This window comes from Gadus chalcogrammus, chromosome 12 (assembly GCF_026213295.1).
Source record: "Gadus chalcogrammus isolate NIFS_2021 chromosome 12, NIFS_Gcha_1.0, whole genome shotgun sequence".
NCBI classification, from domain to species: Eukaryota; Metazoa; Chordata; class Actinopteri; order Gadiformes; family Gadidae; genus Gadus; species Gadus chalcogrammus.
This window is the reverse complement of record NC_079423.1, coordinates 9,859,898-9,884,123: the sequence shown is the minus strand read 5'-3', so window position 1 is coordinate 9,884,123 and position 24,226 is coordinate 9,859,898. Positions and strand designations below refer to the sequence as shown.

The 24,226-nt window shown below is 44.4% G+C and overlaps 27 non-coding genes across 27 annotated transcripts; all 27 read right to left on the bottom strand.

The window, feature by feature from the left end:
• Positions 1-4,239: 4,239 nt before the first annotated feature.
• On the bottom strand, positions 4,240-4,358 carry LOC130394214 (5S ribosomal RNA). The gene has a single exon (XR_008897395.1). It is a non-coding gene; the product is annotated as a 5S ribosomal RNA (ribosomal RNA).
• Positions 4,359-5,017: 659 nt separating this feature from the next.
• On the bottom strand, positions 5,018-5,137 carry LOC130394741 (5S ribosomal RNA). The gene has a single exon (XR_008897870.1). It is a non-coding gene; the product is annotated as a 5S ribosomal RNA (ribosomal RNA).
• A 529-nt stretch (positions 5,138-5,666) lies between these two features.
• Positions 5,667-5,785, bottom strand: LOC130400396 (5S ribosomal RNA). The gene has a single exon (XR_008902872.1). It is a non-coding gene; the product is annotated as a 5S ribosomal RNA (ribosomal RNA).
• Positions 5,786-6,304: 519 nt separating this feature from the next.
• Positions 6,305-6,423, bottom strand: LOC130400268 (5S ribosomal RNA). Its single transcript, XR_008902744.1, has one exon. It is a non-coding gene; the product is annotated as a 5S ribosomal RNA (ribosomal RNA).
• Positions 6,424-8,160: 1,737 nt separating this feature from the next.
• On the bottom strand, positions 8,161-8,279 carry LOC130395564 (5S ribosomal RNA). Its single transcript, XR_008898610.1, has one exon. It is a non-coding gene; the product is annotated as a 5S ribosomal RNA (ribosomal RNA).
• A 529-nt stretch (positions 8,280-8,808) lies between these two features.
• On the bottom strand, positions 8,809-8,927 carry LOC130394222 (5S ribosomal RNA). The gene has a single exon (XR_008897402.1). It is a non-coding gene; the product is annotated as a 5S ribosomal RNA (ribosomal RNA).
• Positions 8,928-9,586: 659 nt separating this feature from the next.
• LOC130394740 (5S ribosomal RNA) lies at positions 9,587-9,706 on the bottom strand. Its single transcript, XR_008897869.1, has one exon. It is a non-coding gene; the product is annotated as a 5S ribosomal RNA (ribosomal RNA).
• A 529-nt stretch (positions 9,707-10,235) lies between these two features.
• LOC130400395 (5S ribosomal RNA) lies at positions 10,236-10,354 on the bottom strand. The gene has a single exon (XR_008902871.1). It is a non-coding gene; the product is annotated as a 5S ribosomal RNA (ribosomal RNA).
• A 519-nt stretch (positions 10,355-10,873) lies between these two features.
• LOC130400266 (5S ribosomal RNA) lies at positions 10,874-10,992 on the bottom strand. The gene has a single exon (XR_008902742.1). It is a non-coding gene; the product is annotated as a 5S ribosomal RNA (ribosomal RNA).
• Positions 10,993-12,729: 1,737 nt separating this feature from the next.
• Positions 12,730-12,848, bottom strand: LOC130395563 (5S ribosomal RNA). The gene has a single exon (XR_008898609.1). It is a non-coding gene; the product is annotated as a 5S ribosomal RNA (ribosomal RNA).
• Positions 12,849-13,377: 529 nt separating this feature from the next.
• On the bottom strand, positions 13,378-13,496 carry LOC130394544 (5S ribosomal RNA). The gene has a single exon (XR_008897692.1). It is a non-coding gene; the product is annotated as a 5S ribosomal RNA (ribosomal RNA).
• A 529-nt stretch (positions 13,497-14,025) lies between these two features.
• Positions 14,026-14,144, bottom strand: LOC130398078 (5S ribosomal RNA). The gene has a single exon (XR_008900662.1). It is a non-coding gene; the product is annotated as a 5S ribosomal RNA (ribosomal RNA).
• Positions 14,145-14,663: 519 nt separating this feature from the next.
• On the bottom strand, positions 14,664-14,783 carry LOC130394343 (5S ribosomal RNA). Its single transcript, XR_008897511.1, has one exon. It is a non-coding gene; the product is annotated as a 5S ribosomal RNA (ribosomal RNA).
• Positions 14,784-15,312: 529 nt separating this feature from the next.
• LOC130394342 (5S ribosomal RNA) lies at positions 15,313-15,432 on the bottom strand. The gene has a single exon (XR_008897510.1). It is a non-coding gene; the product is annotated as a 5S ribosomal RNA (ribosomal RNA).
• Positions 15,433-15,961: 529 nt separating this feature from the next.
• On the bottom strand, positions 15,962-16,080 carry LOC130398077 (5S ribosomal RNA). Its single transcript, XR_008900661.1, has one exon. It is a non-coding gene; the product is annotated as a 5S ribosomal RNA (ribosomal RNA).
• Positions 16,081-16,609: 529 nt separating this feature from the next.
• Positions 16,610-16,728, bottom strand: LOC130398076 (5S ribosomal RNA). The gene has a single exon (XR_008900660.1). It is a non-coding gene; the product is annotated as a 5S ribosomal RNA (ribosomal RNA).
• Positions 16,729-17,247: 519 nt separating this feature from the next.
• Positions 17,248-17,366, bottom strand: LOC130400677 (5S ribosomal RNA). The gene has a single exon (XR_008903154.1). It is a non-coding gene; the product is annotated as a 5S ribosomal RNA (ribosomal RNA).
• A 529-nt stretch (positions 17,367-17,895) lies between these two features.
• On the bottom strand, positions 17,896-18,014 carry LOC130398075 (5S ribosomal RNA). The gene has a single exon (XR_008900659.1). It is a non-coding gene; the product is annotated as a 5S ribosomal RNA (ribosomal RNA).
• A 529-nt stretch (positions 18,015-18,543) lies between these two features.
• On the bottom strand, positions 18,544-18,662 carry LOC130398074 (5S ribosomal RNA). Its single transcript, XR_008900658.1, has one exon. It is a non-coding gene; the product is annotated as a 5S ribosomal RNA (ribosomal RNA).
• A 529-nt stretch (positions 18,663-19,191) lies between these two features.
• LOC130398072 (5S ribosomal RNA) lies at positions 19,192-19,310 on the bottom strand. Its single transcript, XR_008900657.1, has one exon. It is a non-coding gene; the product is annotated as a 5S ribosomal RNA (ribosomal RNA).
• A 529-nt stretch (positions 19,311-19,839) lies between these two features.
• Positions 19,840-19,958, bottom strand: LOC130399586 (5S ribosomal RNA). Its single transcript, XR_008902093.1, has one exon. It is a non-coding gene; the product is annotated as a 5S ribosomal RNA (ribosomal RNA).
• Positions 19,959-20,487: 529 nt separating this feature from the next.
• Positions 20,488-20,606, bottom strand: LOC130398071 (5S ribosomal RNA). Its single transcript, XR_008900656.1, has one exon. It is a non-coding gene; the product is annotated as a 5S ribosomal RNA (ribosomal RNA).
• Positions 20,607-21,135: 529 nt separating this feature from the next.
• On the bottom strand, positions 21,136-21,254 carry LOC130398070 (5S ribosomal RNA). The gene has a single exon (XR_008900655.1). It is a non-coding gene; the product is annotated as a 5S ribosomal RNA (ribosomal RNA).
• A 529-nt stretch (positions 21,255-21,783) lies between these two features.
• Positions 21,784-21,902, bottom strand: LOC130398069 (5S ribosomal RNA). The gene has a single exon (XR_008900654.1). It is a non-coding gene; the product is annotated as a 5S ribosomal RNA (ribosomal RNA).
• A 529-nt stretch (positions 21,903-22,431) lies between these two features.
• LOC130398068 (5S ribosomal RNA) lies at positions 22,432-22,550 on the bottom strand. Its single transcript, XR_008900653.1, has one exon. It is a non-coding gene; the product is annotated as a 5S ribosomal RNA (ribosomal RNA).
• A 527-nt stretch (positions 22,551-23,077) lies between these two features.
• LOC130398066 (5S ribosomal RNA) lies at positions 23,078-23,196 on the bottom strand. The gene has a single exon (XR_008900651.1). It is a non-coding gene; the product is annotated as a 5S ribosomal RNA (ribosomal RNA).
• A 529-nt stretch (positions 23,197-23,725) lies between these two features.
• On the bottom strand, positions 23,726-23,844 carry LOC130398065 (5S ribosomal RNA). Its single transcript, XR_008900650.1, has one exon. It is a non-coding gene; the product is annotated as a 5S ribosomal RNA (ribosomal RNA).
• Between the last annotated feature and the right edge of the window lie 382 nt (positions 23,845-24,226).

Below are 24,226 nucleotides of genomic sequence, written 5' to 3'. Positions count from 1 at the left end.
TAAGGAGTGAGAAAGCTGCTGAGGCTCGACGTTACACTCTTACAAAAACAATCATTAGTTAGATATAAACGGCAGTAATTGATTCAGTAGGACTCCTTATCCATGTAAACGATCATTGTGACATCTGAATTCATTAATTATCTGAAATACACTGCGTGTGCGTGTGATGTTAAATGTTTGAACCAAGGTTAACGGTTAAAGTGTCAGAGAATGGGTGGTGATTTGTTGACGTCCTCCCATGATCTGGGGTCTCATTTATAAAACTGTGCGTGGGATCGTTACTAAAAATGTGCGTACGCCCAGAAGCCAAGTTTTGCGTGCGCCTAAAAATATTCGGATTTATAAAACACTGCGTACGCACACATGTACGCAATCTTCGCTTTATAAATCAATAACATACTGACTACAATTGTGCGCAGCTGAATCAGCTTCACGTTCCGCCCTCTACACGCCCCTTTTTAACCATAAATGGTCAATGCAAATGACCTCGTGAATGCGATCTGCATATAAAACAGACTCAGATGCCGGTATTATGTCTTGTTGGAAACAATGGCAGAAGTACTGAGAAAAGCGAAATTTCACGGAGGTTGAAGTGGAGACACTTGTGGGTGAGATGTAGGTCCGAAAGGTAGTTTTGTTCGGCGGTCACGGGATTGGGATCCCCAACAACAAAAAGCAGAGTGAGTGGCAACATGTTGCTGCAGCAGTGAACTCTGTCAGTAGCACGGAGCGCACAGTCCCAGAATTAAAAAAGACATAAGAGTTACATATTTTTATGTAGCCTACTAATAAATCGTTATGGTCCCTATATACCCTCTCCCTCCGAATCCTTCCATTTGCATGGTCCGCCAGAAGTGCCATATGGTGCAGCATTACCACGACGCTCACCTCTGTATTTATTGGGTTACGGTAATAAGACTGACCGAGAACACCTTGGATAATCAGTTTGTAATCTTCTTGAACATAACCCCTTTTTAATGCCTGATTTGTCATGAAAAGCATCAAGAGTAGCGGACAACGATTGTGATGAGGAGTGTCGCTTGGTTTTCCACACTTTTTAATTGACTTGATTGACATTTGATTATGTGTTTACAGTGTCACATAAAAATATGATGTTGTTGACACATGTTGGACAGATGCTTTATTCCATGCAGTCGCGCCGTCAGTGGACAGTATGGAGTGACGGGATTAAATATAGAGATTTTTATTTTATTTATATTCTAAGGAGATGTTTCTGGAGTTATAACTGAGAAATAACGCAGTTGACTTAAATTATTCTGATTAGGATTTAACGCATGATACGGGTTGAAATTAAATGTATGAATGGCGATGATAAAACATAATCGTTCTTCTCACTCTACAATTCTTCGGTCTGACTTCAGTTCACCACCACACCATCTGTGTCGCCAATCCTCCTTTTCCTCCAAACCATGCGTACGCATGGGTCAGAGTTTGCTTAGGGCTGCGCACATTTTCCCGTCAAGTTGGTTTTTTATAGATCACAACCTTGGCGTGGAAAGTCACGTACGCAACTTTTAGGCCCGTTTTGTGCGTACGCAACGGTTATAAATGAGACCCCTGGGCCCTGTACCACGAAGCTCGCTTAGAGGGTTAGCGAGGTATGTTGAGCTCCAAGCCTGGGTTAGTTGTACCACGAAAGTCGATCTCTTTTAGCGTCGCTGTATCACCATGGTGACTTATGCTCGCAACCAAACCTGGTCGGGAGCAGTTTTTCGGCTTAGTCTAGCCGGAGATCGGCTACTTAAATCGGCGTGCGCAGCTTCCTAGCCCCTCCTCTGACAATGGCGTCACCATTTGTGGGTGTTCCCGTGGACCCCGGCGCACTTCTCGTACAGGCGTCTCTCCGGAGACAGGGTTTTACGGGACAAAACCGATCCCTTGGCATTGTCTGACGATATTCAGATTTCAGACTTTATTGTCATTGTGCAAACAACGAAATTGGGGTTCTTCATGAGAGATACAGATTCTCATCAGAGGGTGTTCGTTATTTGATCGTCCTTTTGGACCTTATGTAGACAATGATTACTGTTGCGCATTGTGTTTCAGTGACAGAATGCTAGAGTGGAGGTAGCGCGTCAGTCTTGAATTTCTGCGCGGGAGGTTCGACTCCCAAGTGACGAGAATTTATGTGAAGCTTAAAAAGTCCTAATTCTAATGCATATGGAATACTTATTCACTAAAGCTTATGGAATTATATTTTTGTGATTATTTCGAACTTGAACCCATATTTTCAAGGCCGTGCTGGCACCACATCTATGGGGGTAAAATGCATGATGAGAGACCGGCGAATTTGAACCCCGGTCGCTGGCGTTCGGGTCTTATACTAATCCACTACGCTACAGCCGCTACCACTCAGAGGTCGAAAACATGCGATACATTTCTTAAATAGGGTGTATTTAAAGTGAATTCCCTAAATGATAGAATAAGGCAGGATGGACGTTGCTTATGCATTTTTAAATCATCATCATTCTATTTGGATTAATGGCGAACAATTCTGCATTTGGCATAGTTATTTTACAGACAATTTGCAGAATCTTTTCACTTATACTCATATAGACTGCTTGATGTATCGTAAAGGTGAGAAAAATGACGCAAAAAACGCCCCTTTCACGTGAACGCGCACTGAACCTAAAGCGGAAAACCTGGTTCAACTAATTGAATCTAAAGTGAGCTTCGTGGTACCATTTAACTCTGATTGCGAGTTGCGGCTCTGTCGAGCCAGGTTTTCCCAAGAAAGCCTGGGTATGTTCAGCGAGCTTCGTGGTATAGGGCACTGAAGTGAGCGTGCGTGTTTGTGTTGGTGAAAGTTTAAGAAATGTACAACTGTCGTTTAAGCTCTCTGGTGCTCCCTGCTGGCAGTATCACTATACTGTCCTCATGTTTCACAAAAATAGTTTTGAGAGACGTTGTCAGTTTTTGTATGTTGCTTAAATCCTCCAAAGCGGTTGGCAGTAAACATCAGGGCCCTGTACCACGAAGCTCGCTTAGAGGGTTAGCGAGGTATGTTGAGCTCCAAGCCTGGGTTAGTTGTACCACGAAAGTCGATCTCTTTTAGCGTCGCTGTATCACCATGGTGACTTATGCTCGCAACCAAACCTGGTCGGGAGCAGTTTTTCGGCTTAGTCTAGCCGGAGATCGCCTACTTAAATCGGTGTGCGCAGCTTCCTAGCCCCTCCTCTGACAATGGCGTCACCATTTGTGGGTGTTCCCGTGGACCCCGGCGCACTTCTCCGGAGACAAGGGTTTTACGGGACAGAACCGATCCCTTGGCATTGTCTGACGATATTCAGATTTCAGACTTTATTGTCATTGTGCAAACAACGAAATTGGGGTTCTTCATGAGAGATACAGATTCTCATCAGAGGGTGTTCGTTATTTGATCGTCCTTTTGGACCTTATGGAGACAATGATTACTGTTGCGCATTGAGTCTCAGTGACAGAGTGCTAGAGTGGAGGTAGCGCGTCAGTCTTGAATTTTTGCGCGGGGGGTTCAACTCCCAAGTGACGCGAATTTATGTGAAGCTTAAAAAGTCCTAATTCTCATGCATATGGAATACTTATTCACTAAAGCTTATGGAATTATATTTTTGTGCTTATTTCGAACTTGAACCCATATTTTCAAGGCCGTGCTGGAACCACATCTATGGGGGTAAAATGCATGATGATAGACCGGCGAATTTGAACCCCGGTCCCTGGCGTTCGGGTCTTATACTAATTCACTACGCTACAGCCGCTCCCTCTCAGCGGTCGAAAACATGCAATATATTTCTTAAATAGGGTGTATTTAAAGTGAATTCCCTAAATGATAGAATAAGGCAGGATGGACGTTGCTTATGCATTTTTAAATCATCATCATTCTATTTGGATTAATGGCGAACAATTCTGCATTTGGCATAGTTATTTTACAGACAATATGCAGAATCTTTTCACTTACTCATATAGACTGCTTGATCTATCGTAAAGGTGAGAAAAATGACGCAAAAAACGCCCCATTCACGTGAACGCGCACTGAACCTAAAGCGGAAAACCTGGTTCAACTAATTGAATCTAAAGTGAGCTTCGTGGTACCATTTAACTCTGATTGCGAGTTGCGGCTCTGTCGAGCCAGGTTTTCCCAAGAAAGCCTGGGTATGTTCAGCGAGCTTCGTGGTATAGGGCACAGGTCACGGTACGCCACGGTAGGCCACGGAGGCAATGAGCTCGAGTTGAAAAAGAAAAAGCTTACAGCACCTGGTATTCCCAGGCGGACTCCCATCCAAGTACTAACCAGGCCCGACCCTGCTTAGCTTCCGAGATCAAACGAGATCTGGCGTGTTCAGGGTGGTATGGCCGTAAGCAATTAGTGCAGGCGCAAAACCAGGTTTTATACAGTAGCACATAAGGAGTGAGAAAGCTGCTGAGGCTCGACGTTACACTTTTACAAAAACAATCATTAGTTAGATATAAACGGCAGTAATTGATTCAGTAGGACTCCTTATCCATGTAAACGATCATTGTGACATCTGAATTCATTAATTATCTGAAATACACTGCGTGTGCGTGTGATGTTAAATGTTTGAACCAAGGGTAACGGTTAAAGTGTCAGAGAATGGATGGTGATTTTTTGACGTCCTCCCATGATCTGAAGTGAGCGTGCGTGTTTGTGTTGGTGAAAGTTTAAGAAATGTACAACTGTCGGTTCAGCTCTCTGGTGATCCCTGCTGGCAGTATCACTATACTGTCCTCATGTTTCACAAAAATAGTTTTGAGAGACGTTGTCAGTTTTTGTATGTTGCTTAAATCCTCCAAAGCGGTTGGCAGTAAACATCAGGTCACGGTACGCCACGGTAGGCCACGGAGTCAATGAGCTCGAGTTGAAAAAGAAATAGCTTACAGCACCTGGTATTCCCAGGCGGTCTCCCATCCAAGTACTAACCAGGCCCGACCCTGCTTAGCTTCCGAGATCAGACGAGATCGGGCGTGTTTTTTTTTTTTTTCTTTTGGTGACACCCGTCACTACTTACAGCAACCTGGGCTTCTGAGGAGGTCTCCCATCCAAGTACTAACCAGGCCCGACCCTGCTTAGCTTCCGAGATCAGACGAGATCGGGCATGTTCAGGGTGGTATGGCCGTAAGCAATTAGTGCAGGCGCAAAACCAGGTTTTATACAGTAGCACATAAGGAGTGAGAAAGCTGCTGAGGCTCGACGTTACACTTTTACAAAAACAATCATTAGTTAGATATAAACGGCAGTAATTGATTCAGTAGGACCCCTTATCCATGTAAACGATCATTGTGACATCTGAATTCATTAATTATCTGAAATACACTGCGTGTGCGTGTGATGTTAAATGTTTGAACCAAGGTTAACGGTTAAAGTGTCAGAGAATGGGTGGTGATTTTTTGACGTCCTCCCATGATCTGAAGTGAGCGTGCGTGTTTGTGTTGGTGAAAGTTTAAGAAATGTACAACTGTCGGTTCAGCTCTCTGGTGCTCCCTGCTGGCAGTATCACTATACTGTCCTCATGTTTCACAAAAACAGTTTTGAGAGACGTTGTCAGTTTTTGTATGTTGCTTAAATCCTCCAAAGCGGTTGGCAGTAAACATCAGGTCACGGTACGCCACGGTAGGCCACGGAGTCAATGAGCTCGAGTTGAAAAAGAAATAGCTTACAGCACCTGGTATTCCCAGGCGGTCTCCCATCCAAGTACTAACCAGGCCCGACCCTGCTTAGCTTCCGAGATCAAACCAGATCGGGTGTGTTCAGGGTGGTATGGCCGTAAGCAATTAGTACAGGCGCAAAACCAGGTTTTATACAGTAGCACATAAGGAGTGAGAAAGCTGCTGAGGCTCGACGTTACACTTTTACAAAAACAATCATTAGTTAGATATAAACGGCAGTAATTGATTCAGTAGGACTCCTTATCCATGTAAACGATCATTGTGACATCTGAATTCATTAATTATCTGAAATACACTGCGTGTGCGTGTGATGTTAAATGTTTGAACCAAGGTTAACGGTTAAAGTGTCAGAGAATGGGTGGTGATTTTTTGACGTCCTCCCATGATCTGAAGTGAGCGTGCGTGTTTGTGTTGGTGAAAGTTTAAGAAATGTACAACTGTCGGTTCAGCTCTCTGGTGCTCCCTGCTGGCAGTATCACTATACTGTCCTCATGTTTCACAAAAATAGTTTTGAGAGACGTTGTCAGTTTTTGTATGTTGCTTAAATCCTCCAAAGCGGTTGGCAGTAAACATCAGGTCACGGTACGCCACGGAGTCAATGAGCTCGAGTTGAAAAAGAAAAAGCTTACAGCACCTGGTATTCCCAGGCGGTCTCCCATCCAAGTACTAACCAGGCCCGACCCTGCTTAGCTTCCGAGTTCAGACTAGATCGGGCGTGTTCAGGGTGGTATGGCCGTAAGCAAATAGTGCAGGCGCAAAACCAGGTTTTATACAGTAGCACATAAGGAGTGAGAAAGCTGCTGAGGCTCGACGTTACACTTTTACAAAAACAATCATTAGTTAGATATAAACGGCAGTAATTGATTCAGTAGGACTCCTTATCCATGTAAACGATCATTGTGACATCTGAATTCATTAATTATCTGAAATACACTGCGTGTGCGTGTGATGTTAAATGTTTGAACCAAGGTTAACGGTTAAAGTGTCAGAGAATGGGTGGTGATTTTTTGACGTCCTCCCATGATCTGAAGTGAGCGTGCGTGTTTGTGTTGGTGAAAGTTTAAGAAATGTACAACTGTCGGTTCAGCTCTCTGGTGCTCCCTGCTGGCAGTATCACTATACTGTCCTCATGTTTCACAAAAACAGTTTTGTGAGACGTTGTCAGTTTTTGTATGTTGCTTAAATCCTCCAAAGCGGTTGGCAGTAAACATCAGTGCCCTATACCACGAAGCTCGCTGAACATACCCAGGCTTTCTTGGGAAAACCTGGCTCGACAGAGCCGCAACTCGCAATCAGAGTTAAATGGTACCACGAAGCTCACTTTAGATTCAATTAGTTGAACCAGGTTTTCCGCTTTAGGTTCAGTGCGCGTTCCCGTGAAAGGGGCGTTTTTTGCGTCATTTTTCTCACCTTTACGATAGATCAAGCAGTCTATATGCGTATAAGTGAAAATATTCAGCATATTGTCTGTAAAATAACTATGCCAAATACAGAATTGTTCGCCATTAATCCAAATAGAATCATGATGATTTAAAAATGCATAAGCAACGTCCATCCTGCCTTATTCTATCATTTAGGGAATTCACTTTAAATACACCCTATGTAAGAAATGTATCGCATGTTTTCAACCGGCGAGAGGTAGCGGCTGTAGCGTAGTGGATTAGTATAAGACCCGAACGCCAGCGACCGGGGTTCAAATTCGCCGGTCTATCATCATGCATTTTACCCCCATAGATGTGGTGCCAGCACGGCCTTTAAAATATGGGTTCAAGTTCGAAATAAGCACTAAAATATAATTCCATAAGCTTTAGTGAATAAGCATTCCATATGCATGATAATTAGGACTTTTTAAGCTTCACATAAATTCGCGTCACTTGGGAGTCGAACCCCCCGCACAGATATTCAAGACTGACGCGCTACCTCCACTCTAGCACTCTGTCACGGAGACACAATGAGCAACAGTAAGCATTGTCTACATAAGGTCCAAAAGGACGATCAAATAACGAACACCCTCTTATGAGAATCTGTATCTCTCATGAAGAACCCCAATTTCGTTGTTTGCACAATGACAATAAAGTCTGAAATCTGAATATCGTCAGACAATGCCAGGGGATCGGTTCTGTCCCGTAAAACCCGCTGTCTCCGGAGAGACGCCTGTACGTGAAGTGCGCAGAGGTCCTCGGGAACACCCAGAAATGGTGACGCCATTGTCAGAGGAGGGGCTAGGAAGCTGCGCACGCCGATTAAAGTAGCCGATCTCCGGCTAGACTAAGCCGAAAAACTGCTCCCGACCAGGTTTGGTTGCGAGCATAAGTCACCATGGTGATACAGCGACGCTAAAAGAGATCGACTTTCGTGGTACAACTAACCCAGGCTTGGAGCTCAACATACCTCGCTAACCCTCTAAGCGAGCTTCGTGGTACAGGGCCCAGGTCACGGTACGCCACGGAGTCAATGAGCTCGAGTTGAAAAAGAAAAAGCTTACAGCACCTGGTATTCCCAGGCGGTCTCCCATCCAAGTACTAACCATGCCCGACCCTGCTTAGCTTCCGAGATCATACGAGATCGGGCGTGTTCAGGGTGTCATGGCCGTAAGCAATTAGTGCAGGCGCAAAACCAGGTTTTATACAGTAGCACATAAGGAGTGATAAAGCTGCTGAGGCTCGACGTTACACTCTTACAAATACAATCATTAGTTAGATATAAACGGCAGTAATTGATTCAGTAGGACTCCTTATCCATGTAAACGATCATTGTGACATCTGAATTCATTAATTATCTGAAATACACTGCGTGTGCGTGTGATGTTAAATGTTTGAACCAAGGTTAACGGTTAAAGTGTCAGAGAATGGGTGGTGATTTTTTGACGTCCTCCCATGATCTGAAGTGAGCGTGCGTGTTTGTGTTGGTGAAAGTTTAAGAAATGTACAACTGTCGGTTCAGCTCTCTGGTGCTCCCTGCTGGCAGTATCACTATACTGTCCTCATGTTTCACAAAAACAGTTTTGAGAGACGTTGTCAGTTTTTGTATGTTGCTTAAATCCTCCAAAGCGGTTGGCAGTAAACATCAGGTCACGGTACGCCACGGTAGGCCACGGAGTCAATGAGCTCGAGTTGAAAAAGAAAAAGCTTACTGCACCTGGTATTCCCAGGCGGTCTCCCATCCAAGTACTAACCAGGCCCGACCCTGCTTAGCTTCCGAGTTCAGACTAGATCGGGCGTGTTCAGGGTGGTATGGCCGTAAGCAAATAGTTCAGGCGCAAAACCAGGTTTTGTACAGTAGCACATAAGGAGTGAGAAAGCTGCTGAGGCTCGACGTTACACTTTTACAAAAACAATCATTAGTTAGATATAAACGGCAGTAATTGATTCAGTAGGACTCCTTATCCATGTAAACGATCATTGTGACATCTGAATTCATTAATTATCTGAAATACACTGCGTGTGCGTGTGATGTTAAATGTTTGAACCAAGGTTAACGGTTAAAGTGTCAGAGAATGGGTGGGGATTTTTTGACGTCCTCCCATGATCTGAAGTGAGCGTGCGTGTTTGTGTTGGTGAAAGTTTAAGAAATGTACAACTGTCGGTTCAGCTCTCTGGTGCTCCCTGCTGGCAGTATCACTATACTGTCCTCATGTTTCACAAAAATAGTTTTGAGAGACGTTGTCAGTTTTTGTATGTTGCTTAAATCCTCCAAAGCGGTTGGCAGTAAACATCAGGTCACGGTACGCCACGGTAGGCCAAGGAGGCAATGAGCTCGAGTTGAAAAAGAAAAAGTTTACAGCACCTGGTATTCCCAGGCGGACTCCCATCCAAGTACTAACCAGGCCCGACCCTGCTTAGCTTCCGAGATCAGACGAGATCGGGCGTGTTTTTTTTTTTTTTCTTTTGGTGACACCCGTCACTACTTACAGCAACCTGGGCTTCTGAGGAGGTCTCCCATCCAAGTACTAACCAGGCCCGACCCTGCTTAGCTTCCGAGATCAGACGAGATCGGGCATGTTCAGGGTGGTATGGCCGTAAGCAATTAGTGCAGGCGCAAAACCAGGTTTTATACAGTAGCACATAAGGAGTGAGAAAGCTGCTGAGGCTCGACGTTACACTTTTACAAAAACAATCATTAGTTAGATATAAACGGCAGTAATTGATTCAGTAGGACCCCTTATCCATGTAAACGATCATTGTGACATCTGAATTCATTAATTATCTGAAATACACTGCGTGTGCGTGTGATGTTAAATGTTTGAACCAAGGTTAACGGTTAAAGTGTCAGAGAATGGGTGGTGATTTTTTGACGTCCTCCCATGATCTGAAGTGAGCGTGCGTGTTTGTGTTGGTGAAAGTTTAAGAAATGTACAACTGTCGGTTCAGCTCTCTGGTGCTCCCTGCTGGCAGTATCACTATACTGTCCTCATGTTTCACAAAAACAGTTTTGAGAGACGTTGTCAGTTTTTGTATGTTGCTTAAATCCTCCAAAGCGGTTGGCAGTAAACATCAGGTCACGGTACGCCACGGTAGGCCACGGAGTCAATGAGCTCGAGTTGAAAAAGAAATAGCTTACAGCACCTGGTATTCCCAGGCGGTCTCCCATCCAAGTACTAACCAGGCCCGACCCTGCTTAGCTTCCGAGATCAAACCAGATCGGGTGTGTTCAGGGTGGTATGGCCGTAAGCAATTAGTACAGGCGCAAAACCAGGTTTTATACAGTAGCACATAAGGAGTGAGAAAGCTGCTGAGGCTCGACGTTACACTTTTACAAAAACAATCATTAGTTAGATATAAACGGCAGTAATTGATTCAGTAGGACTCCTTATCCATGTAAACGATCATTGTGACATCTGAATTCATTAATTATCTGAAATACACTGCGTGTGCGTGTGATGTTAAATGTTTGAACCAAGGTTAACGGTTAAAGTGTCAGAGAATGGGTGGTGATTTTTTGACGTCCTCCCATGATCTGAAGTGAGCGTGCGTGTTTGTGTTGGTGAAAGTTTAAGAAATGTACAACTGTCGGTTCAGCTCTCTGGTGCTCCCTGCTGGCAGTATCACTATACTGTCCTCATGTTTCACAAAAATAGTTTTGAGAGACGTTGTCAGTTTTTGTATGTTGCTTAAATCCTCCAAAGCGGTTGGCAGTAAACATCAGGTCACGGTACGCCACGGAGTCAATGAGCTCGAGTTGAAAAAGAAAAAGCTTACAGCACCTGGTATTCCCAGGCGGTCTCCCATCCAAGTACTAACCAGGCCCGACCCTGCTTAGCTTCCGAGTTCAGACTAGATCGGGCGTGTTCAGGGTGGTATGGCCGTAAGCAAATAGTGCAGGCGCAAAACCAGGTTTTATACAGTAGCACATAAGGAGTGAGAAAGCTGCTGAGGCTCGACGTTACACTTTTACAAAAACAATCATTAGTTAGATATAAACGGCAGTAATTGATTCAGTAGGACTCCTTATCCATGTAAACGATCATTGTGACATCTGAATTCATTAATTATCTGAAATACACTGCGTGTGCGTGTGATGTTAAATGTTTGAACCAAGGTTAACGGTTAAAGTGTCAGAGAATGGGTGGTGATTTTTTGACGTCCTCCCATGATCTGAAGTGAGCGTGCGTGTTTGTGTTGGTGAAAGTTTAAGAAATGTACAACTGTCGGTTCAGCTCTCTGGTGCTCCCTGCTGGCAGTATCACTATACTGTCCTCATGTTTCACAAAAACAGTTTTGAGAGACGTTGTCAGTTTTTGTATGTTGCTTAAATCCTCCAAAGCGGTTGGCAGTAAACATCAGTGCCCTATACCACGAAGCTCGCTGAACATACCCAGGCTTTCTTGGGAAAACCTGGCTCGACAGAGCCGCAACTCGCAATCAGAGTTAAATGGTACCACGAAGCTCACTTTAGATTCAATTAGTTGAACCAGGTTTTCCGCTTTAGGTTCAGTGCGCGTTCCCGTGAAAGGGGCGTTTTTTGCGTCATTTTTCTCACCTTTACGATAGATCAAGCAGTCTATATGCGTATAAGTGAAAATATTCAGCATATTGTCTGTAAAATAACTATGCCAAATACAGAATTGTTCGCCATTAATCCAAATAGAATCATGATGATTTAAAAATGCATAAGCAACGTCCATCCTGCCTTATTCTATCATTTAGGGAATTCACTTTAAATACACCCTATGTAAGAAATGTATCGCATGTTTTCAACCGGCGAGAGGTAGCGGCTGTAGCGTAGTGGATTAGTATAAGACCCGAACGCCAGCGACCGGGGTTCAAATTCGCCGGTCTATCATCATGCATTTTACCCCCATAGATGTGGTGCCAGCACGGCCTTTAAAATATGGGTTCAAGTTCGAAATAAGCACTAAAATATAATTCCATAAGCTTTAGTGAATAAGCATTCCATATGCATGATAATTAGGACTTTTTAAGCTTCACATAAATTCGCGTCACTTGGGAGTCGAACCCCCCGCACAGATATTCAAGACTGACGCGCTACTTCCACTCTAGCACTCTGTCACGGAGACACAATGAGCAACAGTAAGCATTGTCTACATAAGGTCCAAAAGGACGATCAAATAACGAACACCCTCTTATGAGAATCTGTATCTCTCATGAAGAACCCCAATTTCGTTGTTTGCACAATGACAATAAAGTCTGAAATCTGAATATCGTCAGACAATGCCAGGGGATCGGTTCTGTCCCGTAAAACCCGCTGTCTCCGGAGAGACGCCTGTACGTGAAGTGCGCAGAGGTCCTCGGGAACACCCAGAAATGGTGACGCCATTGTCAGAGGAGGGGCTAGGAAGCTGCGCACGCCGATTAAAGTAGCCGATCTCCGGCTAGACTAAGCCGAAAAACTGCTCCCGACCAGGTTTGGTTGCGAGCATAAGTCACCATGGTGATACAGCGACGCTAAAAGAGATCGACTTTCGTGGTACAACTAACCCAGGCTTGGAGCTCAACATACCTCGCTAACCCTCTAAGCGAGCTTCGTGGTACAGGGCCCAGGTCACGGTACGCCACGGAGTCAATGAGCTCGAGTTGAAAAAGAAAAAGCTTACAGCACCTGGTATTCCCAGGCGGTCTCCCATCCAAGTACTAACCATGCCCGACCCTGCTTAGCTTCCGAGATCATACGAGATCGGGCGTGTTCAGGGTGTCATGGCCGTAAGCAATTAGTGCAGGCGCAAAACCAGGTTTTATACAGTAGCACATAAGGAGTGAGAAAGCTGCTGAGGCTCGACGTTACACTCTTACAAATACAATCATTAGTTAGATATAAACGGCAGTAATTGATTCAGTAGGACTCCTTATCCATGTAAACGATCATTGTGACATCTGAATTCATTAATTATCTGAAATACACTGCGTGTGCGTGTGATGTTAAATGTTTGAACCAAGGTTAACGGTTAAAGTGTCAGAGAATGGGTGGTGATTTTTTGACGTCCTCCCATGATCTGAAGTGAGCGTGCGTGTTTGTGTTGGTGAAAGTTTAAGAAATGTACAACTGTCGGTTCAGCTCTCTGGTGCTCCCTGCTGGCAGTATCACTATACTGTCCTCATGTTTCACAAAAATAGTTTTGAGAGACGTTGTCAGTTTTTGTATGTTGCTTAAATCCTCCAAAGCGGTTGGCAGTAAACATCAGCTCACGGTACGCCACGGTAGGCCACGGAGTCAATGAGCTCGAGTTGAAAAAGAAAGAGCTTACTGCACCTGGTATTCCCAGGCGGTCTCCCATCCAAGTACTAACCAGGCCCGACCCTGCTTAGCTTCCGAGATCAGACTAGATCGGGCGTGTTCAGGGTGGTATGGCCGTAAGCAATTAGTTCAGGCGCAAAACCAGGTTTTATACAGTAGCACATAAGGAGTGAGAAAGCTGCTGAGGCTCGACGTTACACTTTTACAAAAACAATCATTAGTTAGATATAAACGGCAGTAATTGATTCAGTAGGACTCCTTATCCATGTAAACGATCATTGTGACATCTGAATTCATTAATTATCTGAAATACACTGCGTGTGCGTGTGATGTTAAATGTTTGAACCAAGGTTAACGGTTAAAGTGTCAGAGAATGGGTGGTGATTTTTTGACGTCCTCCCATGATCTGAAGTGAGCGTGCGTGTTTGTGTTGGTGAAAGTTTAAGAAATGTACAACTGTCGGTTCAGCTCTCTGGTGCTCCCTGCTGGCAGTATCACTATACTGTCCTCATGTTTCACAAAAATAGTTTTGAGAGACGTTGTCAGTTTTTGTATGTTGCTTAAATCCTCCAAAGCGGTTGGCAGTAAACATCAGGTCACGGTACGCCACGGTAGGCCACGGAGTCAATGAGCTCGAGTTGAAAAAGAAAAAGCTTACAGCACCTGGTATTCCCAGGCGGTCTCCCATCCAAGTACTAACCAGGCCCGACCCTGCTTAGCTTCCGAGATCAGACGAGATCGGGCGTGTTCAGGGTGGTATGGCCGTAAGCAATTAGTGCAGGCGCAAAACCAGGTTTTATACAGTAGCACATAAGGAGTGAGAAAGCTGCTGAGGCTCGACGTTACACTTTTACAAAAACAATCATTAGTTAGATATAAACGGCAGTAATTGATTCAGTAGGACTCCTTATCCATGTAAACGATCATTGTGACATCTGAATTCATTAATTATCTGAAATACACTGCGTGTGCGTGTGATGTTAAATGTTTGAACCAAGGTTAACGGTTAAAGTGTCAGAGAATGGGTGGTGATTTTTTGACGTCCTCCCATGATCTGAAGTGAGCGTGCGTGTTTGTGTTGGTGAAAGTTTAAGAAATGTACAACTGTCGGTTCAGCTCTCTGGTGCTCCCTGCTGGCAGTATCACTATACTGTCCTCATGTTTCACAAAAATAGTTTTGAGAGACGTTGTCAGTTTTTGTATGTTGCTTAAATCCTCCAAAGCGGTTGGCAGTAAACATCAGGTCACGGTACGCCACGGAGTCAATGAGCTCGAGTTGAAAAAGAAAAAGCTTACAGCACCTGGTATTCCCAGGCGGTACTCCCATCCAAGTACTAACCAGGCCCGACCCTGCTTAGCTTCCGAGATCAGACGAGATCGGGCGTGTTCAGGGTGGTATGGCCGTAAGCAATTAGTGCAGGCGCAAAACCAGGTTTTATACAGTAGCACATAAGGAGTGAGAAAGCTGCTGAGGCTCGACGTTACACTTTTACAAAAACAATCATTAGTTAGATATAAACGGCAGTAATTGATTCAGTAGGACTCCTTATCCATGTAAACGATCATTGTGACATCTGAATTCATTAATTATCTGAAATACACTGCGTGTGCGTGTGATGTTAAATGTTTGAACCAAGGTTAACGGTTAAAGTGTCAGAGAATGGGTGGTGATTTTTTGACGTCCTCCCATGATCTGAAGTGAGCGTGCGTGTTTGTGTTGGTGAAAGTTTAAGAAATGTACAACTGTCGTTTCAGCTCTCTGGTGCTCCCTGCTGGCAGTATCACTATACTGTCCTCATGTTTCACAAAAATAGTTTTGAGAGACGTTGTCAGTTTTTGTATGTTGCTTAAATCCTCCAAAGCGGTTGGCAGTAAACATCAGGTCACGGTACGCCACGGTAGGCCACGGAGGCAATGAGCTCGAGTTGAAAAAGAAAAAGCTTACAGCACCTGGTATTCCCAGGCGGTACTCCCATCCAAGTACTAACCAGGCCCGACCCTGCTTAGCTTCCGAGATCAGACGAGATCGGGCGTGTTCAGGGTGGTATGGCCGTAAGCAATTAGTGCAGGCGCAAAACCAGGTTTTATACAGTAGCACATAAGGAGTGAGAAAGCTGCTGAGGCTCGACGTTACACTCTTACAAAAACAATCATTAGTTAGATATAAACGGCAGTAATTGATTCAGTAGGACTCCTTATCCATGTAAACGATCATTGTGACATCTGAATTCATTAATTATCTGAAATACACTGCGTGTGCGTGTGATGTTAAATGTTTGAACCAAGGTTAACGGTTAAAGTGTCAGAGAATGGGTGGTGATTTTTTGACGTCCTCCCATGATCTGAAGTGAGCGTGCGTGTTTGTGTTGGTGAAAGTTTAAGAAATGTACAACTGTCGGTTCAGCTCTCTGGTGCTCCCTGCTGGCAGTATCACTATACTGTCCTCATGTTTCACAAAAATAGTTTTGAGAGACGTTGTCAGTTTTTGTATGTTGCTTAAATCCTCCAAAGCGGTTGGCAGTAAACATCAGGTCACGGTACGCCACGGTAGGCCACGGAGTCAATGAGCTCGAGTTGAAAAAGAAAAAGCTTACAGCACCTGGTATTCCCAGGCGGTCTCCCATCCAAGTACTAACCAGGCCCGACCCTGCTTAGCTTCCGAGATCAGACGAGATCGGGCGTGTTCAGGGTGGTATGGCCGTAAGCAATTAGTGCAGGCGCAAAACCAGGTTTTATACAGTAGCACATAAGGAGTGAGAAAGCTGCTGAGGCTCGACGTTACACTTTTACAAAAACAATCATTAGTTAGATATAAACGGCAGTAATTGATTCAGTAGGACTCCTTATCCATGTAAACGATCATTGTGACATCTGAATTCATTAATTATCTGAAATACACTGCGTGTGCGTGTGATGTTAAATGTTTGAACCAAGGTTAACGGTTAAAGTGTCAGAGAATGGGTGGTGATTTTTTGACGTCCTCCCATGATCTGAAGTGAGCGTGCGTGTTTGTGTTGGTGAAAGTTTAAGAAATGTACAACTGTCGGTTCAGCTCTCTGGTGCTCCCTGCTGGCAGTATCACTATACTGTCCTCATGTTTCACAAAAATAGTTTTGAGAGACGTTGTCAGTTTTTGTATGTTGCTTAAATCCTCCAAAGCGGTTGGCAGTAAACATCAGGTCACGGTACGCCACGGTAGGCCACGGAGTCAATGAGCTCGAGTTGAAAAAGAAAAAGCTTACAGCACCTGGTATTCCCAGGCGGTCTCCCATCCAAGTACTAACCAGGCCCGACCCTGCTTAGCTTCCGAGATCAGACGAGATCGGGCGTGTTCAGGGTGGTATGGCCGTAAGCAATTAGTGCAGGCGCAAAACCAGGTTTTATACAGTAGCACATAAGGAGTGAGAAAGCTGCTGAGGCTCGACGTTACACTTTTACAAAAACAATCATTAGTTAGATATAAACGGCAGTAATTGATTCAGTAGGACTCCTTATCCATGTAAACGATCATTGTGACATCTGAATTCATTAATTATCTGAAATACACTGCGTGTGCGTGTGATGTTAAATGTTTGAACCAAGGTTAACGGTTAAAGTGTCAGAGAATGGGTGGTGATTTTTTGACGTCCTCCCATGATCTGAAGTGAGCGTGCGTGTTTGTGTTGGTGAAAGTTTAAGAAATGTACAACTGTCGGTTCAGCTCTCTGGTGCTCCCTGCTGGCAGTATCACTATACTGTCCTCATGTTTCACAAAAATAGTTTTGAGAGACGTTGTCAGTTTTTGTATGTTGCTTAAATCCTCCAAAGCGGTTGGCAGTAAACATCAGGTCACGGTACGCCACGGAGTCAATGAGCTCGAGTTGAAAAAGAAAAAGCTTACAGCACCTGGTATTCCCAGGCGGTCTCCCATCCAATTACTAACCAGGCCCGACCCTGCTTAGCTTCCGAGATCAGACGAGATCGGGCGTGTTCAGGGTGGTATGGCCGTAAGCAATTAGTGCAGGCGCAAAACCAGGTTTTATACAGTAGCACATAAGGAGTGAGAAAGCTGCTGAGGCTCGACGTTACACTCTTACAAAAACAATCATTAGTTAGATATAAACGGCAGTAATTGATTCAGTAGGACTCCTTATCCATGTAAACGATCATTGTGACATCTGAATTCATTAATTATCTGAAATACACTGCGTGTGCGTGTGATGTTAAATGTTTGAACCAAGGTTAACGGTTAAAGTGTCAGAGAATGGGTGGTGATTTTTTGACGTCCTCCCATGATCTGAAGTGAGCGTGCGTGTTTGTGTTGGTGAAAGTTTAAGAAATGTACAACTGTCGGTTCAGCTCTCTGGTGCTCCCTGCTGGCAGTATCACTATACTGTCCTCATGTTTCACAAAAATAGTTTTGAGAGACGTTGTCAGTTTTTGTATGTTGCTTAAATCCTCCAAAGCGGTTGGCAGTAAACATCAGGTCACGGTACGCCACGGTAGGCCACGGAGTCAATGAGCTCGAGTTGAAAAAGAAAAAGCTTACAGCACCTGGTATTCCCAGGCGGTCTCCCATCCAAGTACTAACCAGGCCCGACCCTGCTTAGCTTCCGAGATCAGACGAGATCGGGCGTGTTCAGGGTGGTATGGCCGTAAGCAATTAGTGCAGGCGCAAAACCAGGTTTTATACAGTAGCACATAAGGAGTGAGAAAGCTGCTGAGGCTCGACGTTACACTTTTACAAAAACAATCATTAGTTAGATATAAACGGCAGTAATTGATTCAGTAGGACTCCTTATCCATGTAAACGATCATTGTGACATCTGAATTCATTAATTATCTGAAATACACTGCGTGTGCGTGTGATGTTAAATGTTTGAACCAAGGTTAACGGTTAAAGTGTCAGAGAATGGGTGGTGATTTTTTGACGTCCTCCCATGATCTGAAGTGAGCGTGCGTGTTTGTGTTGGTGAAAGTTTAAGAAATGTACAACTGTCGGTTCAGCTCTCTGGTGCTCCCTGCTGGCAGTATCACTATACTGTCCTCATGTTTCACAAAAATAGTTTTGAGAGACGTTGTCAGTTTTTGTATGTTGCTTAAATCCTCCAAAGCGGTTGGCAGTAAACATCAGGTCACGGTACGCCACGGTAGGCCACGGAGTCAATGAGCTCGAGTTGAAAAAGAAAAAGCTTACAGCACCTGGTATTCCCAGGCGGTCTCCCATCCAAGTACTAACCAGGCCCGACCCTGCTTAGCTTCCGAGATCAGACGAGATCGGGCGTGTTCAGGGTGGTATGGCCGTAAGCAATTAGTGCAGGCGCAAAACCAGGTTTTATACAGTAGCACATAAGGAGTGAGAAAGCTGCTGAGGCTCGACGTTACACTTTTACAAAAACAATCATTAGTTAGATATAAACGGCAGTAATTGATTCAGTAGGACTCCTTATCCATGTAAACGATCATTGTGACATCTGAATTCATTAATTATCTGAAATACACTGCGTGTGCGTGTGATGTTAAATGTTTGAACCAAGGTTAACGGTTAAAGTGTCAGAGAATGGGTGGTGATTTTTTGACGTCCTCCCATGATCTGAAGTGAGCGTGCGTGTTTGTGTTGGTGAAAGTTTAAGAAATGTACAACTGTCGGTTCAGCTCTCTGGTGCTCCCTGCTGGCAGTATCACTATACTGTCCTCATGTTTCACAAAAATAGTTTTGAGAGACGTTGTCAGTTTTTGTATGTTGCTTAAATCCTCCAAAGCGGTTGGCAGTAAACATCAGGTCACGGTACGCCACGGTAGGCCACGGAGTCAATGAGCTCGAGTTGAAAAAGAAAAAGCTTACAGCACCTGGTATTCCCAGGCGGTCTCCCATCCAAGTACTAACCAGGCCCGACCCTGCTTAGCTTCCGAGATCAGACGAGATCGGGCGTGTTCAGGGTGGTATGGCCGTAAGCAATTAGTGCAGGCGCAAAACCAGGTTTTATACAGTAGCACATAAGGAGTGAGAAAGCTGCTGAGGCTCGACGTTACACTTTTACAAAAACAATCATTAGTTAGATATAAACGGCAGTAATTGATTCAGTAGGACTCCTTATCCATGTAAACGATCATTGTGACATCTGAATTCATTAATTATCTGAAATACACTGCGTGTGCGTGTGATGTTAAATGTTTGAACCAAGGTTAACGGTTAAAGTGTCAGAGAATGGGTGGTGATTTTTTGACGTCCTCCCATGATCTGAAGTGAGCGTGCGTGTTTGTGTTGGTGAAAGTTTAAGAAATGTACAACTGTCGGTTCAGCTCTCTGGTGCTCCCTGCTGGCAGTATCACTATACTGTCCTCATGTTTCACAAAAATAGTTTTGAGAGACGTTGTCAGTTTTTGTATGTTGCTTAAATCCTCCAAAGCGGTTGGCAGTAAACATCAGGTCACGGTACGCCACGGTAGGCCACGGAGTCAATGAGCTCGAGTTGAAAAAGAAAATGCTTACAGCACCTGGTATTCCCAGGCGGTCTCCCATCCAAGTACTAACCAGGCCCGACCCTGCTTAGCTTCCGAGATCAGACGAGATCGGGCGTGTTCAGGGTGGTATGGCCGTAAGCAATTAGTGCAGGCGCAAAACCAGGTTTTATACAGTAGCACATAAGGAGTGAGAAAGCTGCTGAGGCTCGACGTTACACTTTTACAAAAACAATCATTAGTTAGATATAAACGGCAGTAATTGATTCAGTAGGACTCCTTATCCATGTAAACGATCATTGTGACATCTGAATTCATTAATTATCTGAAATACACTGCGTGTGCGTGTGATGTTAAATGTTTGAACCAAGGTTAACGGTTAAAGTGTCAGAGAATGGGTGGTGATTTTTTGACGTCCTCCCATGATCTGAAGTGAGCGTGCGTGTTTGTGTTGGTGAAAGTTTAAGAAATGTACAACTGTCGGTTCAGCTCTCTGGTGCTCCCTGCTGGCAGTATCACTATACTGTCCTCATGTTTCACAAAAATAGTTTTGAGAGACGTTGTCAGTTTTTGTATGTTGCTTAAATCCTCCAAAGCGGTTGGCAGTAAACATCAGGTCACGGTACGCCACGGTAGGCCACGGAGTCAATGAGCTCGAGTTGAAAAAGAAAAAGCTTACAGCACCTGGTATTCCCAGGCGGTCTCCCATCCAAGTACTAACCAGGCCCGACCCTGCTTAGCTTCCGAGATCAGACGAGATCGGGCGTGTTCAGGGTGGTATGGCCGTAAGCAATTAGTGCAGGCGCAAAACCAGGTTTTATACAGTAGCACATAAGGAGTGAGAAAGCTGCTGAGGCTCGACGTTACACTCTTACAAAAACAATCATTAGTTAGATATAAACGGCAGTAATTGATTCAGTAGGACTCCTTATCCATGTAAACGATCATTGTGACATCTGAATTCATTAATTATCTGAAATACACTGCGTGTGCGTGTGATGTTAAATGTTTGAACCAAGGTTAACGGTTAAAGTGTCAGAGAATGGGTGGTGATTTTTTGACGTCCTCCCATGATCTGAAGTGAGCGTGCGTGTTTGTGTTGGTGAAAGTTTAAGAAATGTACAACTGTCGGTTCAGCTCTCTGGTGCTCCCTGCTGGCAGTATCACTATACTGTCCTCATGTTTCACAAAAATAGTTTTGAGAGACGTTGTCAGTTTTTGTATGTTGCTTAAATCCTCCAAAGCGGTTGGCAGTAAACATCAGGTCACGGTACGCCACGGTAGGCCACGGAGTCAATGAGCTCGAGTTGAAAAAGAAAAAGCTTACAGCACCTGGTATTCCCAGGCGGTCTCCCATCCAAGTACTAACCAGGCCCGACCCTGCTTAGCTTCCGAGATCAGACGAGATCGGGCGTGTTCAGGGTGGTATGGCCGTAAGCAATTAGTGCAGGCGCAAAACCAGGTTTTATACAGTAGCACATAAGGAGTGAGAAAGCTGCTGAGGCTCGACGTTACACTCTTACAAAAACAATCATTAGTTAGATATAAACGGCAGTAATTGATTCAGTAGGACTCCTTATCCATGTAAACGATCATTGTGACATCTGAATTCATTAATTATCTGAAATACACTGCGTGTGCGTGTGATGTTAAATGTTTGAACCAAGGTTAACGGTTAAAGTGTCAGAGAATGGGTGGTGATTTTTTGACGTCCTCCCATGATCTGAAGTGAGCGTGCGTGTTTGTGTTGGTGAAAGTTTAAGAAATGTACAACTGTCGGTTCAGCTCTCTGGTGCTCCCTGCTGGCAGTATCACTATACTGTCCTCATGTTTCACAAAAATAGTTTTGAGAGACGTTGTCAGTTTTTGTATGTTGCTTAAATCCTCCAAAGCGGTTGGCAGTAAACATCAGGTCACGGTACGCCACGGTAGGCCACGGAGGCAATGAGCTCGAGTTGAAAAAGAAAAAGCTTACAGCACCTGGTATTCCCAGGCGGTCTCCCATCCAAGTACTAACCAGGCCCGACCCTGCTTAGCTTCCGAGATCAGACGAGATCGGGCGTGTTCAGGGTGGTATGGCCGTAAGCAATTAGTGCAGGCGCAAAACCAGGTTTTATACAGTAGCACATAAGGAGTGAGAAAGCTGCTGAGGCTCGACGTTACACTTTTACAAAAACAATCATTAGTTAGATATAAACGGCAGTAATTGATTCAGTAGGACTCCTTATCCATGTAAACGATCATTGTGACATCTGAATTCATTAATTATCTGAAATACACTGCGTGTGCGTGTGATGTTAAATGTTTGAACCAAGGTTAACGGTTAAAGTGTCAGAGAATGGGTGGTGATTTTTTGACGTCCTCCCATGATCTGAAGTGAGCGTGCGTGTTTGTGTTGGTGAAAGTTTAAGAAATGTACAACTGTCGTTTCAGCTCTCTGGTGCTCCCTGCTGGCAGTATCACTATACTGTCCTCATGTTTCACAAAAATAGTTTTGAGAGACGTTGTCAGTTTTTGTATGTTGCTTAAATCCTCCAAAGCGGTTGGCAGTAAACATCAGGTCACGGTACGCCACGGTAGGCCACGGAGTCAATGAGCTCGAGTTGAAAAAGAAAAAGCTTACAGCACCTGGTATTCCCAGGCGGTCTCCCATCCAAGTACTAACCAGGCCCGACCCTGCTTAGCTTCCGAGATCAGACGAGATCGGGCGTGTTCAGGGTGGTATGGCCGTAAGCAATTAGTGCAGGCGCAAAACCAGGTTTTATACAGTAGCACATAAGGAGTGAGAAAGCTGCTGAGGCTCGACGTTACACTTTACAAAAACAATCATTAGTTAGATATAAACGGCAGTAATTGATTCAGTAGGACTCCTTATCCATGTAAACGATCATTGTGACATCTGAATTCATTAATTATCTGAAATACACTGCGTGTGCGTGTGATGTTAAATGTTTGAACCAAGGTTAACGGTTAAAGTGTCAGAGAATGGGTGGTGATTTTTTGACGTCCTCCCATGATCTGAAGTGAGCGTGCGTGTTTGTGTTGGTGAAAGTTTAAGAAATGTACAACTGTCGTTTCAGCTCTCTGGTGCTCCCTGCTGGCAGTATCACTATACTGTCCTCATGTTTCACAAAAATAGTTTTGAGAGACGTTGTCAGTTTTTGTATGTTGCTTAAATCCTCCAAAGCGGTTGGCAGTAAACATCAGGTCACGGTACGCACGGTAGGCCACGGAGGCAATGAGCTCGAGTTGAAAAAGAAAAAGCTTACAGCACCTGGTATTCCCAGGCGGTCTCCCATCCAAGTACTAACCAGGCCCGACCCTGCTTAGCTTCCGAGATCAGACGAGATCGGGCGTGTTCAGGGTGGTATGGCCGTAAGCAATTAGTGCAGGCGCAAAACCAGGTTTTATACAGTAGCACATAAGGAGTGAGAAAGCTGCTGAGGCTCGACGTTACACTTTTACAAAAACAATCATTAGTTAGATATAAACGGCAGTAATTGATTCAGTAGGACTCCTTATCCATGTAAACGATCATTGTGACATCTGAATTCATTAATTATCTGAAATACACTGCGTGTGCGTGTGATGTTAAATGTTTGAACCAAGGTTAACGGTTAAAGTGTCAGAGAATGGGTGGTGATTTTTTGACGTCCTCCCATGATCTGAAGTGAGCGTGCGTGTTTGTGTTGGTGAAAGTTTAAGAAATGTACAACTGTCGGTTCAGCTCTCTGGTGCTCCCTGCTGGCAGTATCACTATACTGTCCTCATGTTTCACAAAAATAGTTTTGAGAGACGTTGTCAGTTTTTGTATGTTGCTTAAATCCTCCAAAGCGGTTGGCAGTAAACATCAGGTCACGGTACGCCACGGTAGGCCACGGAGTCAATGAGCTCGAGTTGAAAAAGAAAAAGCTTACAGCACCTGGTATTCCCAGGCGGTCTCCCATCCAAGTACTAACCAGGCCCGACCCTGCTTAGCTTCCGAGATCAGACGAGATCGGGCGTGTTCAGGGTGGTATGGCCGTAAGCAATTAGTGCAGGCGCAAAACCAGGTTTTATACAGTAGCACATAAGGAGTGAGAAAGCTGCTGAGGCTCGACGTTACACTTTACAAAAACAATCATTAGTTAGATATAAACGGCAGTAATTGATTCAGTAGGACTCCTTATCCATGTAAACGATCATTGTGACATCTGAATTCATTAATTATCTGAAATACACTGCGTGTGCGTGTGATGTTAAATGTTTGAACCAAGGTTAACGGTTAAAGTGTCAGAGAATGGGTGGTGATTTTTTGACGTCCTCCCATGATCTGAAGTGAGCGTGCGTGTTTGTGTTGGTGAAAGTTTAAGAAATGTACAACTGTCGGTTCAGCTCTCTGGTGCTCCCTGCTGGCAGTATCACTATACTG